Source organism: Puntigrus tetrazona, unplaced genomic scaffold, assembly GCF_018831695.1.
Source record: "Puntigrus tetrazona isolate hp1 unplaced genomic scaffold, ASM1883169v1 S000000079, whole genome shotgun sequence".
In the NCBI taxonomy this organism is placed as follows: Eukaryota; Metazoa; Chordata; class Actinopteri; order Cypriniformes; family Cyprinidae; genus Puntigrus; species Puntigrus tetrazona.
The window spans coordinates 2,501-18,235 of NW_025047756.1; the positions used below are offsets into that span (position 1 = coordinate 2,501).

A 15,735-nucleotide genomic window follows, 5' to 3' on the forward strand; every position below is an offset into this window, starting at 1 on the left:
ATCAAAGCAAATCTTTGTAATTCAAAAGCTGTGTAGTCTTTTGAAAGCTGAGGAGATGACCTGTAAAAATATATAGCTACAAACTTGCTGCAGATGAACAGAGTAGAATTTGGATGTATGAATTGATGAAAAGCAATTCTGTATTGTATTACTTTTTTCTCTTTTTTAACTCAAATAAACAATAGCCTTAAGTAAAAGAGATACTTACTTTGTCTGTTGGCTACATTTCTTCTTCTAAATTTATTATGATGAGTAGGCTTGAAATTCAAAAATTAATTTTATTCCAGAATCTGAAACTCCTTCTTTCTCTCTCAGAAAAAATATCTACAACACTTCAATTTTTCCAAAATGTCGGCAAAATAAATTTGGGAAAAGAAGTTTTATATGCATTATATTTTGATGACCGTGATAAAACAATTAGTAAAATTAGTAAATGCTTGTGATCTGCTAGTACATCAAACATGATGGAAATGATGTGATATTAATGATGTTGTTAATTAGCTCCTGCTGTGTCACCAAAAGGCCTCCCTGTGCAGCCTTCAAGATAAGAGACGCCATGATCCTCAAAACCCACAGCTTTATTGGAGTGAGTGTGTGCTCCTCACTGGCCTGACAGCAGACGCCTCACAGACTCCTCTCCCGGGACAGATCTCCAGGCTGATCTTTCTGCTCTTCCTCCTCCTCCTCCCTCCTCTCGCTTGCCCTGCTCCGCCGGGTCTCCTTCAGGTCTGCTGTTCTTCACAGACACGGATCTGAGGCTGAACTGCTGAGCAGAGTCCCATCCGCAAACTTCCCAGCCGGTCGGCCGCCGGCGCCTCCGAACCGGCTGTTTCCTGAGACGAGAGAAGTGACAAGAAAATACACCCCTGAAATAGAATCCACGGGATGCCAAACTCTGAATTAATCTATAAAAAGAAGGTCATTACAGCAATAGTCACATACAATATGCAACTTTAAGCTGCAAAAACTCCTACAGAAACATTTGATGAGGCCTGAAACATACTTTTAAACTGATGTGAAATTGTAGAGGTTTCTGTGACTTTAATTAAACATGGTTTTGACATTTAACAGGGATTCCAGACTAATTCAAATGTGGAGAAAAATAAAAAAATCCTGAAAATGCAATCAAATAATTTAATGATTCATTCATAAACTCTGTCTCTTACTTTAGTCTTTGTACTGGTCTAAAACATCAGTTTATCTTTTTTCAAAGTCATATTTCAATATTTAAAAATACTCAAAACACTAATCTCAAAACAATCATTTATGGCGCTGTACTGTAAAGTAAACTCGCAGAGATGGACACTGCTGATATCGCTTTACACACGCTAGCTGTGTCTTATTCAAATGACAATTTTATTAAATGGGGAAAAAAGGTTATTGAAAAGTGCTCAGATAAAGAAAAATGCCCGGGAAATTCAATGTGACCGGTTTGAGTTCTGCTGTGGACTAATCAGACCTGAACCAGCTCTGCTCTGCTCTGCTTGAAATACGAAAGACGGTGAATAAATGACAGGATCTACACTCAAAAAGAATCATGTAAACTAACTCCCGTGTAAGGTGTGTGTGTGTGTGTGTGTGTGTGTGTGTGGACTCACTGACCCAGATCTGCAGCTCCTCTGGTTTCCCAGCAATAGAGAGTCAGCGAGTCTCCGGCTGACCTGCAGGCCCCTTTATCCTCCAGTGCATCCTCTGCAGCTCATGCGTCCGGCACATCCAGCTCTCGAGGAGTCCACACTGTCAAACAACAACAGGAGCAAGAAGAGCCGGTACACACTCGACTGCAATTAACACATTAACCCCTTCTTCAACAGCCTCCTTTCTCACAGAATAAAGAAAGAACTCTTAATAACAATACTTCCAACTAAAACCCATAATAACTCTTTGTCCAGTGCGTTTCTGTCATCTTAAATATTAGTTTTGGCTTGATCTGAGCAGATTTCTCTCCTTATTCCACAACAGTTTGTCACTGGAGGAAGAGAATCGTGGATTATGACTCATAAAGTATCCTAAAGATGGATTAGTTTGACCTTTTGTCCTGTCCCAGATGTTAAGCGTTTGGACTCGTTCTGACGTGCACCCATGCACATCCATTGCAGAGATCGGTTTTCTCCAGGTCACCTGTGCTGACGGGCGCCATGCACAGAGCTTCTCCAGCTGTACAGAGAGACTGACTGTCTCCACCACCACCACGTTCACCACGCCTCTCGAGCGGTCTGAAGCCAGGCGGCACGATCAGAGAGTCCAGACTGAAGAAGACGCTGTCGCCTACCACACCGCTGCGCGCCCGCGAAGGACGCCACGCCACCTGAGACACACACACACACACACACACACAACTGAGACCGGTTCACACGCTCTGGACATCTACGCCAGAGATCCCACACTGACCCCGCTCCATAATGGCGGTATCTCAGAGGAGAAACGCCTCAGAGCCCGATCTGCTCAGTCTGAGGGACACACCAAAATACTGCGCCCAGAACCTAGTCGGCCTTCACCGGCCCTGAACCTCTGCAACACACACACACACACACACACACACATATTTTAGTTTTGGCATTAAAATAGCAGCATGCAAAGTCTTTTTATAATATATCGCAATGTTGCGTAACTCCAAGAAAGAAGAGCGGTTGAGTAAATCGTCTACTTTGTTCTCCCAGCATCGCAAAAAGCTGAAGCTGAAGACACATGGACTGTTTACTGATGCATTTGATCGTGATGATTTTTCAGTCTCTGGAGGGTCAGAGAGCTCTCTGATCTCATGAGCGCTTTCTTAAAGAACACTCCACTTTTTGTAAAAAAAAAAAAAAAAAAAAAGGCTCATTCTCCATCTCCCCAGAGTTAATAATTCTGAGTTTACCGTCTTTGAAAGCATTCAGCCGATCTCTGGCACTTTAGCATAAATCAGTTAATCCAATTAAGATCACAGCATTGCATTAAAAAAAACGACCCATTTGAAAATTCGACTCTTCTGTAGTTTTATTATGTACTAAGACTGGCAGGAAATGAAAAGAAGAGTCGAGTTTTAAAAGAAAAACAGTTGCCACAAAAGAAGTGGAGCTCCTTTGAATATTTTCTCACACCGAGCTTCTTACCTTCACAGAGAGCGCTCGGGGAAGTAGAAGCGTGGTCTGGATTGATGTATCCTCCGTCTCGGTCACATGACGTCACCGTCCCAATCAGAGGCGGAGGTGTCCGTGTGCTCAGGGCGGCGCTTCCCACGCCTCCTTGACCCGCCCACCTCCAAACAAACAGAGAAGAACAGCAGCGCTCACTCTTTAGAAAGGGGCACTCCAGAAACTTGGGTTGAAATCAACATTTTTTTACTTTTTCTTTTAATAAATAACTTGCACGCTTTATGGTGGTTACAATATCATCTACCCACACAAACATGTGGCACAGAAGAAGAAAAAAGAGCAAATGCATTTAAAAACTAATGAAGATATTTATGCTAAGAAATGACCAGAATCTAAAACCATCTCAAGACAGCAATAGCTAAACAAGCAGGACTAGTTTAGAGAGTGCAGCGTTTTCAGATATAATTACCTACTTTTATGAGGTGTTTGTGTAGATGTAGAGACCAATGTTTCAAATCTTGTCTATTCATGATCTTAGTTTATTTTCATGCATTATTTGGATTTATTTTCATTCTTCTGCATCTGTCATTTTTCACTGAATGTATTACTAACAGCCAATTTAAGGGGGATAGTTCACATGTAAATCTGGAACCGTTCTAACCGCTTAACCTACTTTTCAGACCTGTGAGCATTTCGGTTGTCGGAGAGCTCTTTTTGATTTCAATGAAAACATTTCAATTAGTCTTGGAGGAAGATGAGCGAAGGTCTGGAAAGACTTGAGGATGTGGGACTTAGAGTGAACTATCCCTTTAAGAGCACGAGGGTTAAGACAAAACGATTCTTCTATTGCAGTGAATGTGTGACAGGAAGCGGAGCAAGTGACTTCGGGTCAGGTCTCACCCTGAGGGCTCCTCCACTGTCCGTGGGCCCGTCCTGCACCGCCAGGGCCTGCACAGGGTCCCCCCACACAGCAGCTCTCCTCCAGCACCTCTCCTGACGTGAAGTACACAGCGTGATCGATCAGGCCATAATCCACACACAGATGCGTGATTCCATCCCGGTCCGCACCTGCCGGATCGGAGCCCCACCTGCACACAGCAGAGCTCACCTGTCTTCAGGTCACGGGGTGTACTGAGCGGGAAACTCAAGATCGCTCATTAAAGTTGTGTGAAAAAAAAAATTTTGGATGCAATGGACCAGCCAGAGACTATAGATGTGCAGCATCCATATTGATAATAAATGTGTTGAATGAAAATGATGCACAATAAAACTACCCTAAGTCACACGCGCAAAATGTAAGGTTTTTGTATTTTGGCAGGACATGGGGCTGATTAATGACAACATTTTGAGTGTAGAGCAGTCCTTTAGGGAAAGCGAAGATAAAAAAATTCTCCACATTACATAGAAAAAGAGCAGCAGCTTCATACATGCGCATGGTAATAAATAAGTAATTTAACGAAAAGCTTTAATAAAATACGAAGATTGAATAAAGTGAACTTTTTAACAGCTTTCTTTAAATTCTTGGAAGACGGAATAGTTTGTTGTTGAATCTTCTTTTGTTAAAACAAAGAAGCAGTGAATCTGCTGTGGTGAACCAAAAAGTAACACGATAGTATAGTAATCAAAAAGGGTTTTTCCTCATCTTTTTTTTTTATATTAAAGAAACCAAAAAATATTATTGTCTTTAAAAAAATCATTCCCCTGGAGCCCAACTCAATCCAAAAAAATCAGTGAGTGAAGATAATCCAAGTTCAATGAGGTCAAGTCTATTTCTGATTTAAACCATGAGTTAAAAAGCGATTTGAGTGAGTTTTTGGCTCTGAATTGACCGTCAGCGCGGGTTTCTGGCCCGCCTCGAGCTCCTGAGCCCGGCGCCACAGCGGCGACAGCAGCCGCGACATCCAGCCCTGCAATGACGCTCACCATCGCTGCTGTCCGCGACACACACCGCGATAAAACACCCGGGACACCGGCTTTCAGCGCGACAGGTGAAACGCTTCCCTGCCGGACAGACGGATAACGTCAGCACGTGCGGCGAGGAGACGCTTGATAACGATAACGACCGTCACGTGACCAGCGAGTAAAGTTCTTGCCACGCTCCACTTCATCCGAGTAAAATAAACTACATCCTCAGGGATTGAATTAGAAAAGATCGTCTTTGTTCAAAAATTGCTTTCTGAATCACTACAATAAACTCGACGAGTGTGGTTATATATAAAGCAGCTAACTATAAAGTCATTGTCAGAATTATACTGACAGCCTAAAATATGTGAAAATAAATCTGTATTGAGTATTGTCTGATGTGTTAGTTTTAATAAGTATGAAAGTTTGAGAAACTAACTTTTCAACAAAAGCACACTATGAAACTATTTTTTTCCCAAACACATATTGGACCACAATTACTTGTAGTCCTAGAAATTATTCTGAGCAAGATCTCTGAAGATCTATATTGCCATTCATGTTTACTTTTTAGGAACATAAAGGAGGGCAAATTGTCTTTTCTATCTATCTATCTATCTATCTATCTATCTATCTATCTATCTATGTATCTATATATATATATATATCTGTCTATCTATCTATCTATCTATCTATATTCGGGTGATTCTATAATTGGAGATTATTTGGCATTTCAGAAAGTTAAGAGGAAAAAACAGTTTATTAATAGAAATTCATTCCAGTGTTATAATCTAGTGCTTACCAAACACAGATTACTTCTCTCTCTTTTTTTTTTTTTTTTTTAATGAAAAAAAAACAGATAGCTTTGGTATTGTTTGTCAACTCTGTTATGGACAAATTAGGCAATGTAATGGATATATCAATAAATCAAAAATCCTTCTCGTAGCTGTCCTTACATCCAACACTCCAAAACCGAGATAATATTTCACCCATGTCTTTACAGAACTGTCCACTTAGCAAGTATTTTTAATCTGAAAACAGAACTGACCATTTAATTAATTCATTTATTTTTAAATCCCACTTGCTGGCATAATGCTAAGAACATGCAACACTAAAGAAAACATGATTAAAATACCTTAAATAACCCAGTGTGAGATCAGTCATGGGTTCTGTTTTACTTTTTGCCACTGTGGTGGTAACAGTGTTGATGTCCTACAAAATGGCTGTGTGAGAGGTTTTGCATTAAATGCTTTCTCAGAGAGAGCACAGATGCTTTTAGAGCTTCAGATCTCATCAGCGAGTGGAAAGTGACATCATTTCCTGTAACTTACACAATTCTGAGATAATTTCACCAATTTAAAGCCAAAATATGGTAATGTAACAGAGTTGATGCAAGACTCACATTATTCTAAGAAAAGTTACATAATTTAAAATTGTAGAATTAAGTAAGTAACTAACTAACTAACTAACTATTTGGGGCTTTTACAAATAAATAAAAATAAAATGTTGGCAATAGAAAAGTACTATAGATCTTTGATTGCACATAGATACATATTGATTTTCAGCTATTTAAGACACTTTTTAAATAAATTATTATATTGTTATGGACTGTAACATCTCGTAATTCATAAAACATTGTAAAGAATTATTACAATTTTTTTAAAAGGAAAAATAACTCTTTGATCATTCAGTGATTTATGCTAAGCTAAGCTAAAATGCTATCGCCAGACCCAGAGATCGGCTGAATGGGTTCAAAACTCGACTTTTACCTCAGAGGAAGATGGAGAATGAGCCTATTTTCTAAAAATAAAAAAGGCAGCGTTCCTTGAATCTTAACTCTGGGGCTGCCTGTTTCAAATGATTATTCAACAGCAAACAAACTATGCAATCCTTCCAGTGTCCGAAATTACTCAGTTTGTTTTAATTCAGTCCTTCAAGTGAACGTATGAGGACTGATGTAGGTAAAGTGAATCAGTGTGTAGGGTGTCTGTATGAGGCTGACACCTGCTGGATGTTTCTATTATCCGGGGATTTACAGACAGAAAAAGAAACCGAAACCTAAGAGCTGTTGTCCTTCTTTAACTTTACAAGCAGTGAAAATGGCAGAAGCCCGTATTTCAGTGGATCAGTTCTCGTGTTCGTGTGTCTGGATGTCCTGAAGGATACGGTGACCATCCAGTGTGGACACAGTTACTGTAAGAGCTGTATTACTCACTGCTGGGATCAGGAGGATGAGAAGAGAGTCTACAGCTGTCCTCAGTGCAGACAGACCTTCAGTCCAAGACCTGCTTTATTTAAGAACGTGGTGTTTGCTGAAATGCTGGAGAAACTGAAGAAGACTACTCTTCAAAGTATGGTTCTGCTGGAGCTGGAGATGTTCAGTGTGACGTCTGTACTGGAAGAAAATACAAAGCTGTCAAGTCCTGTCTGGTTTGTCAGGAATCTTACTGTCAAACTCATTTTGACCATCATGAGGAGTTTCATTCACGTAAACCACACAAAGTGACTGAAGCCACTCGGCGACTGCAGGAGATGATCTGCCAGAAACACAAGAAGTTTCTTGAGGTTTTCTGTCGCACCGATCAGAAATGTATATGTATGCTGTGTACGATGGATGAACATAAAAACCACGACACTGTATCAGCTGCAGCACAGAGGACAGAGAACCAGGTATTTTCTGGAACACTAGACTCTGATGAAATATTACTGACACTCGCTTCATATGTGTTTATATCAGCACCATATTAACATCTGACAGCTTTCACAATCGAACACGACAGCAGCTGCACAAACACTTTCTGTTCAGTAAATCTGACTGATTCCAGATGATTTGAACCATTTATAGCTTCACTTCAGTCATTTCTTTTCTGTCTAGAGCTGCAGTTTAATTACAGAGAACACTGTCAGTGTGAAGCTCTGTCTGTGTCACTTTCATACTAGTGCTTGTATTACTTAAACAGGCCTTAATCACACAATAATAATTCAGACGACCTGCTCATCCTGCATTCATCTGTTCTCATGATGATTTAGTGTCAGTAGTTTTCTGTGAGATTCACTATCATGTGTTTGTCCTGAAGCACCAGCTGAAGGAGACTCAGAAGACGCTCCAGCAGAGAATCCAGCAAAGAGAGAAAGATCTCCAGCGGCTGAGAGAGACTGTGGAGTCTCATAAGGTGAGTCTGGAGAAGAAGAGAAGTTTGTCATGGTCTCGGTTCAGACTCACTGAATCACTGTGTGTCTAACAGCGCTCTGCACAGACAGCAGTGGAGAACAGTGAGAAGATCTTTAATGAGCTCATCCGCTCCATTGAGAGAAGATGCTCTGAGTTGATATGACTGATCAGAGATCAGGAAGAGCAAGCAGTGAGTTGAGCTGAAGGACGACTGGAGCGACTGGAGCAGGAGATCAATGATCTGAGGAGGAGAGACGCTGAGCTGGAGCAGCTTTCACACACACAGGATCACATCCAGTTCCTGCAGGTAACACACATCTAGAAGAACAGATCGGAGTGGACTCTTGAGCAGATCCTGTTGTCTTTACCGATCTACGGTTATAAATGATGATCAGTCTAAGGTTAGAATTTGAGCTGCTCTACCTTCAGAAAAATCTAATCCACCGTACTATAAGACTTCATTGATGTGCTTGAGCTGCTAGATGGACATTTATGTTCTGGGCAGATGTTCTATCAACAAAACCATTACCTAGAAAGGTCATATATAGTGAAGACAAGAATCTGTAGCTCTAACGTAATAAAAAATAATATTAGAATTAATATTAGAAGAATAAAACTGTAAAAAGTGCTGGATTGATTTATTAAAGATCAGGCAAATCTGATGTTGGAGCAGGTTTTTGGTTGAAGTGTGGAGTTGATGAGTTTTTTCTGTTTTCTGTAGAGTCTCCAGTCTCTCTCAGCTCCTCCTGAATCTACAGACATAAATGATGATCTCTTCTGGTTCTCTTGTTTCTTTGATGATCTGAGAGAATCTGTTCATCAGCTGAGAGACAAACTGGAGGATTTCTGTAAAGAAGAGCTGAAGAAGATCTCAGACAGAGGTAAAGTCCTGGAGATTGATCTGCTCTCAGAAACCAGTCCATCATCATCTCATATCAGGGAGAACATCATATCAGAAATGTCTTAGGAATGATGCAGGATCATGAGAATAACTCTGTTTCCACAGTCACCTTCACCAACATTGTTCCCAGAACCAGGAACCACTTCCTACAATGTAAGTCAGTAAGAAAACAAGCAGGAAACTCACTGAGTGTGTTCATGTTCTTCTGTAGAAGGTGAAATAATTGACGATGTAGATGATGATTATGACAGATATCTGCTCACTGATCATACACTGAACATGAACAGATCAAACAGATTGATAATTCCTGATTCTGAAGTGTTTTATCTTCATCAGATTCCCACCAGTTCACTCTGGATCTGAACACAGTGAATGAACTTCTTCGTCTGTCTGAGAACAACAGAATCGTTCCTCACACTAACACAGTCCAGTCGTATCCTGATCATCCAGACAGATTTGAAGGTGTGTGTCAGGTGTTGTGTAGAGAGAGTGTGTGTGGACGCTGTTACTGGGAGCTGGAGTGGAGCGGATGTGTGTATATCAGTGTCATATAAGAGCATCAGCAGGAAAGGACGGCGTAATGAAGGTGTGTTTGGATCTAATGATCAGTCCTGGAGTTTGATCTGCTCTCCATCCAGATACTCATTCAGACACAATAAGATAAAGACTGATCTCTCTGTAGAGTCCTGTAGAGTGTTTGATGATGATGATGATGATGATGGTGGTGGTATCAGGAGAGTAGGAGTGTTTGTGGATCATGGAGCAGGTCCTTCTACAGCGTCTCTGACACAATGACCCTCATCCACACAGTCCAGACCACATTCACTCAGACGCTCTGTCCTGGGTTTGGGTTTTATTTTACTGGATCATCAGTGAAACTGTGTTGATGAATCAGGATAGACTGACGAGATTCAACCAAGAATTCTTTGAGCTGCTTGATGAATCAGTTAAATCAGAGATATCAGAGTCTCTTCTTTTCTCTTTATGACATTAATACTGCAGCTAAATGTCTGTCAGATTAATATCAGAATAAATAATAATTAGTAATGAAGTAATAAATCCTCACATTGACGGATCAGTGTGTGTGTGTGTGTGTGTGAGCCCTGATGAGTGACCATGTCTTTCTGTGCTTTTCTCAGCCTATATTTGTGTTCATTAAAATCTAAATTTTCCATGCATCTAAATTTTTCTATTAAATTTCTACACTGCCCTGCACAGTTTTCTGTTTCTGTTTTCTGTGCACAATTAAAAAACAATAAACTCAATTGGGCAGATGGAAAAATTATAATGCAATTTTAAGTTTTTATTTATAACTTAATTTTGAATAAATCAGTTGTATTATTTTTTTCATTGTGTTATTTCTGATTGATAAATAAATCTTATTTAACGAACAAAGGTGATGGGTTTTCTCCAGAAGACAAATGAAGCTCCTCATTACAGCATGGTTCATCACAAAAAGAACCACGTTGTCTTTGTAGGGACAGACTGAAGGCAAACACTAAAAAGTGCAAAGTTCTCCAGAACTGAATTTAAGATCTTCACAGTCATTCTGCAGAAGCTTTTATCAAACAGACTCACAAAAGGGGAATATATGAAGTGTCTTAAAGGAGGAAGTGCTCGTAATTCCAGCCTCAAGTGACTTTGAAGATGTTTGACCTGGTTGATGATCGAGAAGAACTTGAGCTGGATGATGAAGTCGTGCTGTAGAGCCGTGGCTGGGTTTAAAAACACATATTCCTTTACGTGTTCAAGTATTAAACCGGCATTTATGCTCCTGTGAAGATTTATCTTTTAAGACCAAAGTCTCAAGAGTGGGTGAGGCTCTTTGAGACATTTAAAAAAGACATTTTGGGATAAACAGGAGACGAAAGAAAATCATCTACTGTATAAACATTGCCTTTAGAGTAAGTTGTGTTTTCATTTTAAATAATTACAGTGCCTTGTGAAAGTATTCATATTCCTTCAGTTTTGGAATTTTGTTGTGTTGCTGCTTTATGTTAAACTTATGTCACATCAGTCTACTCTCCATACACCATAACTGTACAGCAAAAATCAGGTTTTTAACATCTTTGCGAATTTATAAAAAATTAAAAAATAAAATGATTCCATTGCATAAGTATTCATTCCCTTATCTGGTTGAAGTTTAGCTCAGGGGCATTCGTATTGCTTGTAGACGTAACTACTCTTAGGGTGAAATGAACCTGTCGCAAATTTAACTGAATGGTCACTCTAGTAGAGCTTCATGATCATGAGTGGAGATAGAAAAAACCCCCCAGAAGGACTCAATCTGCTTGTGAATGTGTTTATGAATACAATAAGATAATTGAATATGATATAGGAACAGGTAAAACCCCTGAGCTGTGATTATTTCCTAAATGAATCACTAAATTAGGTGAACCAATTCATGCTTTGAACTTTAATGTTCCCTGAACAGAAATCAGCAAACTATGCATCAGATTCTGCATCACTTGTGTCTTTACACTCCTCTTTAAAACACCTTTATAATAGTCACACATACATTAATCAATAAACCTAGAGCTTTCCTGGACTTTACAGTCTTATTCAAGTCGCAGCATTACTTGTCACCTCTGGAAACGCTATGTTTAGGTGTTCGATCAAATATCATTTATTTTTCATAATGAACTTTTACTGTACTGATTATCCAGTGAACTCAAACTGTTGTAGATACATCTGTCTGCTCTAAGATCCAAACAGTTCTGCAGAAATATATCATTTTTATAGAATTAGTGAATTGCTACAGCTATATTATGTTTCAAGATGAAAAAAAAGCATATTTCTAACCTTAATGCTTGGATTGCTGTACAGAGCCGTAGTTCCCAGAGTTATGAAAAACCTGCTTTGCAATACCAGAAAAGTTCTGTTGTCTGTATGAGAGACACTGTGTGTGACCAGAATAATTCAACAACAACGTATTTACAACAAAACGCTGTTTTTACACTTAAACGTATTTGAACAGAGGTCAGCAAACTTAGTTCCTGAACCAAATAAATACATGATAATTCATCAAAGTGAAACAGGTCACACCTGACACATTTTGCTCCTTTTTTATTTGTTAAATTCATCCTGTACAGTTTGCTCTCTAAGCATTTGTGGCCTTGGTTATGAGACAACTAAATTATGTATTTAATGTACTCTAATCAATCATAAACACAAGGCTTGGAGTGATTTATGCGCATGAAAACCAGTGTGCCTGAAATAACCTTATTTCAGTGTAGAATAGAAATCATTCATTCTTTAAAAAACACCAGCTGTGTCATTATTAAAGACATCCTCCGTCCCTGAACACGCCACGCTCTGATAGACGTTTAAAGAGATCCTAGAGTTACAGCAGAGCAATAATGACTCCACGCCTCTGTTCTTAACACTGGAGCAGCTTTACAGCGCTTCTGTGGCTCCAGGTCGTTAATAAGAAACACTCCGCTACACATCTCCGCTTGTGTTCAACAGAAGAAAGGTTTGTAAGAAAGGTCCCAGTTCTGGAAGCTCACTATAAAAGCTTCCAATACAGGTGTTTTGTTCCATGCATCACTTTACAACAAACAGGATCAAGTAAATGAAACCGCCCAAGGAGCCGCTTCATCCAACAATGAGAATGTGCTGAAACGATGAGCCTCTGCAATGGATGTGAATGGGTGCCGCCAAGACCCTAAACCCAATAGCACTCCAGTCTATCCGTTAACATCTGGAGAAGACAGAAGCTGAAAGTAATCCAAGCAAGTCGTTTTGTTGTAAGAGAGGCTACTTTTTTTTTTTTACTGGAAGAAGAGTTATTATGGAGTATGTCTCCAACAACAGCCTGACTGCATTCAAAGTAAAAATTGTTTTGGGATGCGCATTTATTTTGATCATATTTGCTCAACGATCCAAAGAACGATTCTCTCAGCGACTGCTGTGACTTACGTTAACACCAAACCACTTGGATTTTGTTTTCATTCACTTAGAGCTGCGTTACACACTGCATGAAAAAACCCATAATCTGGACACTTTAAAAACATCTTAATGTTGGATTAGTTTCATCTTTTGTCTACTCTAGATGTTAACTGATGGACTGTTTGGACCTTCTGACGGCACCCATTCACATCCATTACCAAGACGCCGATGCAAATCTGATTTTTAACTCCTCCTCCTCATAGGATATTAATGCAGATACAACGCACGGAGAGAGACATTCACTTGGTCAGTTTGGGACAGTGCTTCTTCTTATGGGTCAGCAGCGTACTCAGCCGGCCGAAGCACTTCCCGCAGAGAGGACACTCGTAGGGTTTCTCCCCGGTGTGCACTCGCTCGTGTGCTTTGAGCGAGTCGGAGACGGTGAAGCACATCCCGCAGCGAGCGCACTTGTACGGCTTCTCCCGTGAATCCTCTGGTGCCGCTTGAGGTAGATGAGTCTGGTGAAGGCCTTCCCGCAGTCGAAGCACACGTGCGGCTTCTCTCCGGTGTGGATCTTCTGGTGCTCTTTGAAGTTGTGGTGCCACAGGAAGCCTCTGCCGCACTGCGAGCAGACGAAGGGCCGCTCGGTGGCGTGCGTTTTCACGTGCTTCTGCAGATGGCGAGCCTCGATGAAGCTCTTGCCGCACTGAGTGCAGTGGTACATCTTCTCCCGAGTGCTTCTTCATGTGGCCCACCAGGTTCCCGTGGTAAATGAAGCTCTTCCCGCACTGAGGGCAGGTGAAGGGTCTTTCTCCGGAGTGAATGCGGATGTGGATCTTCAGGTTTCCTTTATGAGTGAAGTTGCGCCCGCACTGCCGGCAGGTGAAGGGCTTGAGTCCGGTGTGGATCTTCATGTGATGCAGGAGGCTTCCTTTGTGTGTGAAGCTCTTCCCGCACTGATCGCAGCCGAACGGCTTTCTCGGTGTGGATCCGCATGTGGTCGGTCAGATTGTCTTTGTGGATGTAGCTCTTCCCGCACTGCTGGCAGACGTGAGGCCTCAGGCCGTGTGGACGCCGGAGGTGATTCTTAAGGCTCTGTTTGTGAATGAAGCTCTTGTCGCGACTGATCGCACGGAACGGGTCTGTCCACGGTGTGAATCCGCAGTGATCCATCAGGTGCTCTTTACACGCCGGGCTCTTCTGGCACTGGAAGCAGGTGAAGGGCAGCTTGCAAGCCGTTCTCTGAGACGCTTTCGCGCCAGGTTGGCTTCGATCTCTCCGCGCAGCTTTCCGGAGTGGATCCTGAAGTGGTCCATCAGGTGCTCTTTGGACTCAAGCTCTGTTTGCATTCGAGGCAGGTGAAGAAAAAGCCGGCTGTTCGCTGAGCTCTCTTGTGAGACAAGCTCTTCCCGACTCTGAGCAGCTCAAGATCCTCTGTCCATTGAGGACGAGCTGAGGATCCTCCAGAGGATGGCTTTCGTCCTCGCTTTCTTCTTCGCTCTCCTCCTCACTCTCCTCTTTCACTTGCATCAGGCCTAAAGTAAAACGGTAAAAAATAAACGTCACAGATTAACGACTGTCAAGGTAATAGAAATCACACAGGCACATCTACATAAAAACACAAAGAAATGCTTACAGACAATATACACATCTTTCCTGCAGTTTTTTTACTATTATTTTTAAGAAACGACGATTTAAAAGGATTAACCCAAATTACCATTGATACTGTACTGTAAAAGCATCCTGTAAACTCAAAACATTGCCTTATATTGAGGACAGCCTGCTAAATCACAATCTTGTGGAACATGAGTCTGTGATCTAATAAACGCAGCTTCTTCAGAAGACGATCGACGACATCGAGGAAGGGCCTGAGCCAAAATCATCACCAAACACCCATGTACATAGGCCTATTCAAGCATATGGGTGTTGCTCATTTCAGACACTTCCTAAACAGATGAAAATACAAATTTATGTTTTCATTTTTGAAGTGTCTTTTTCGGTTTTAAAGGGGTGCCAATACTTTTGTCCACGTGTTTGGTGATGAGGCTTCGCTTCTTCATTCAAAGTCACACCAGAGTGAGTTCTTCCTCACCATCATTCTTTCATCATGTTAAATCAGAAAAGGGTTCTGTCCAAACTGTTGCTGTAAAACTACTCATAGAAATTAATAAAGCAGAAGAACTTTTGTGTGTAAAGTTATGTCCATTTCTACAACTTTGTGGTTATGACAAAGCAACTATAAATCCTTAAATGATGGTTAAAAGTTATGACAACTCAAATAATAAAGAATAATTAATAGTTGTTTTTCTGCTTTATCTGAGATCAGAAGAACACGAATCCGTTTCAGAGTTTATTAATGATGTTTCAAGACTCTTTTCAGGACACAAGGAATATTTATTTGGCCTCTGCATCCTGTTTAATCTTAAAAGGAGTTGGTTGAGTCAAAAACATTTATGAAAACAAAGAACATCATTTTTGGGCGAACACTAACTATCCTGCTTCAACAGCAGCTCTGTCTTTTAGGTATTACTTCCATCAGATCTGAAATCCCCCTTACACACATATTTCATCTCATCTGTTCTCAAATCTATTTCTCAGAAGTCAATAATGAAGAATCAAACCTCCAGGTTCCTCTGGTTCCTCATCTTTCACTCGGCAAGGCTCGGGGATCCTTATTTCTTCACTCTCCTCTTTAATAAAGTCCATCTTCTCAGCGGAAGGTGATGAAGACTTCAGATGATGAAGCTGGAGATGTTCTGGCCTGTCTGGAAGCGGGTCTTCATCGCGCTCAGGAT

At 40.8% G+C, this 15,735-nt stretch overlaps 2 pseudogenes; one reads left to right on the forward strand and one right to left on the reverse strand.

Moving 5' to 3' along the window:
- Positions 1-7,075: 7,075 nt before the first annotated feature.
- LOC122332433 lies at positions 7,076-10,323 on the forward strand (annotated as a pseudogene).
- A 2,916-nt stretch (positions 10,324-13,239) lies between these two features.
- LOC122332436 lies at positions 13,240-15,646 on the reverse strand (annotated as a pseudogene).
- Positions 15,647-15,735: the final 89 nt, after the last annotated feature.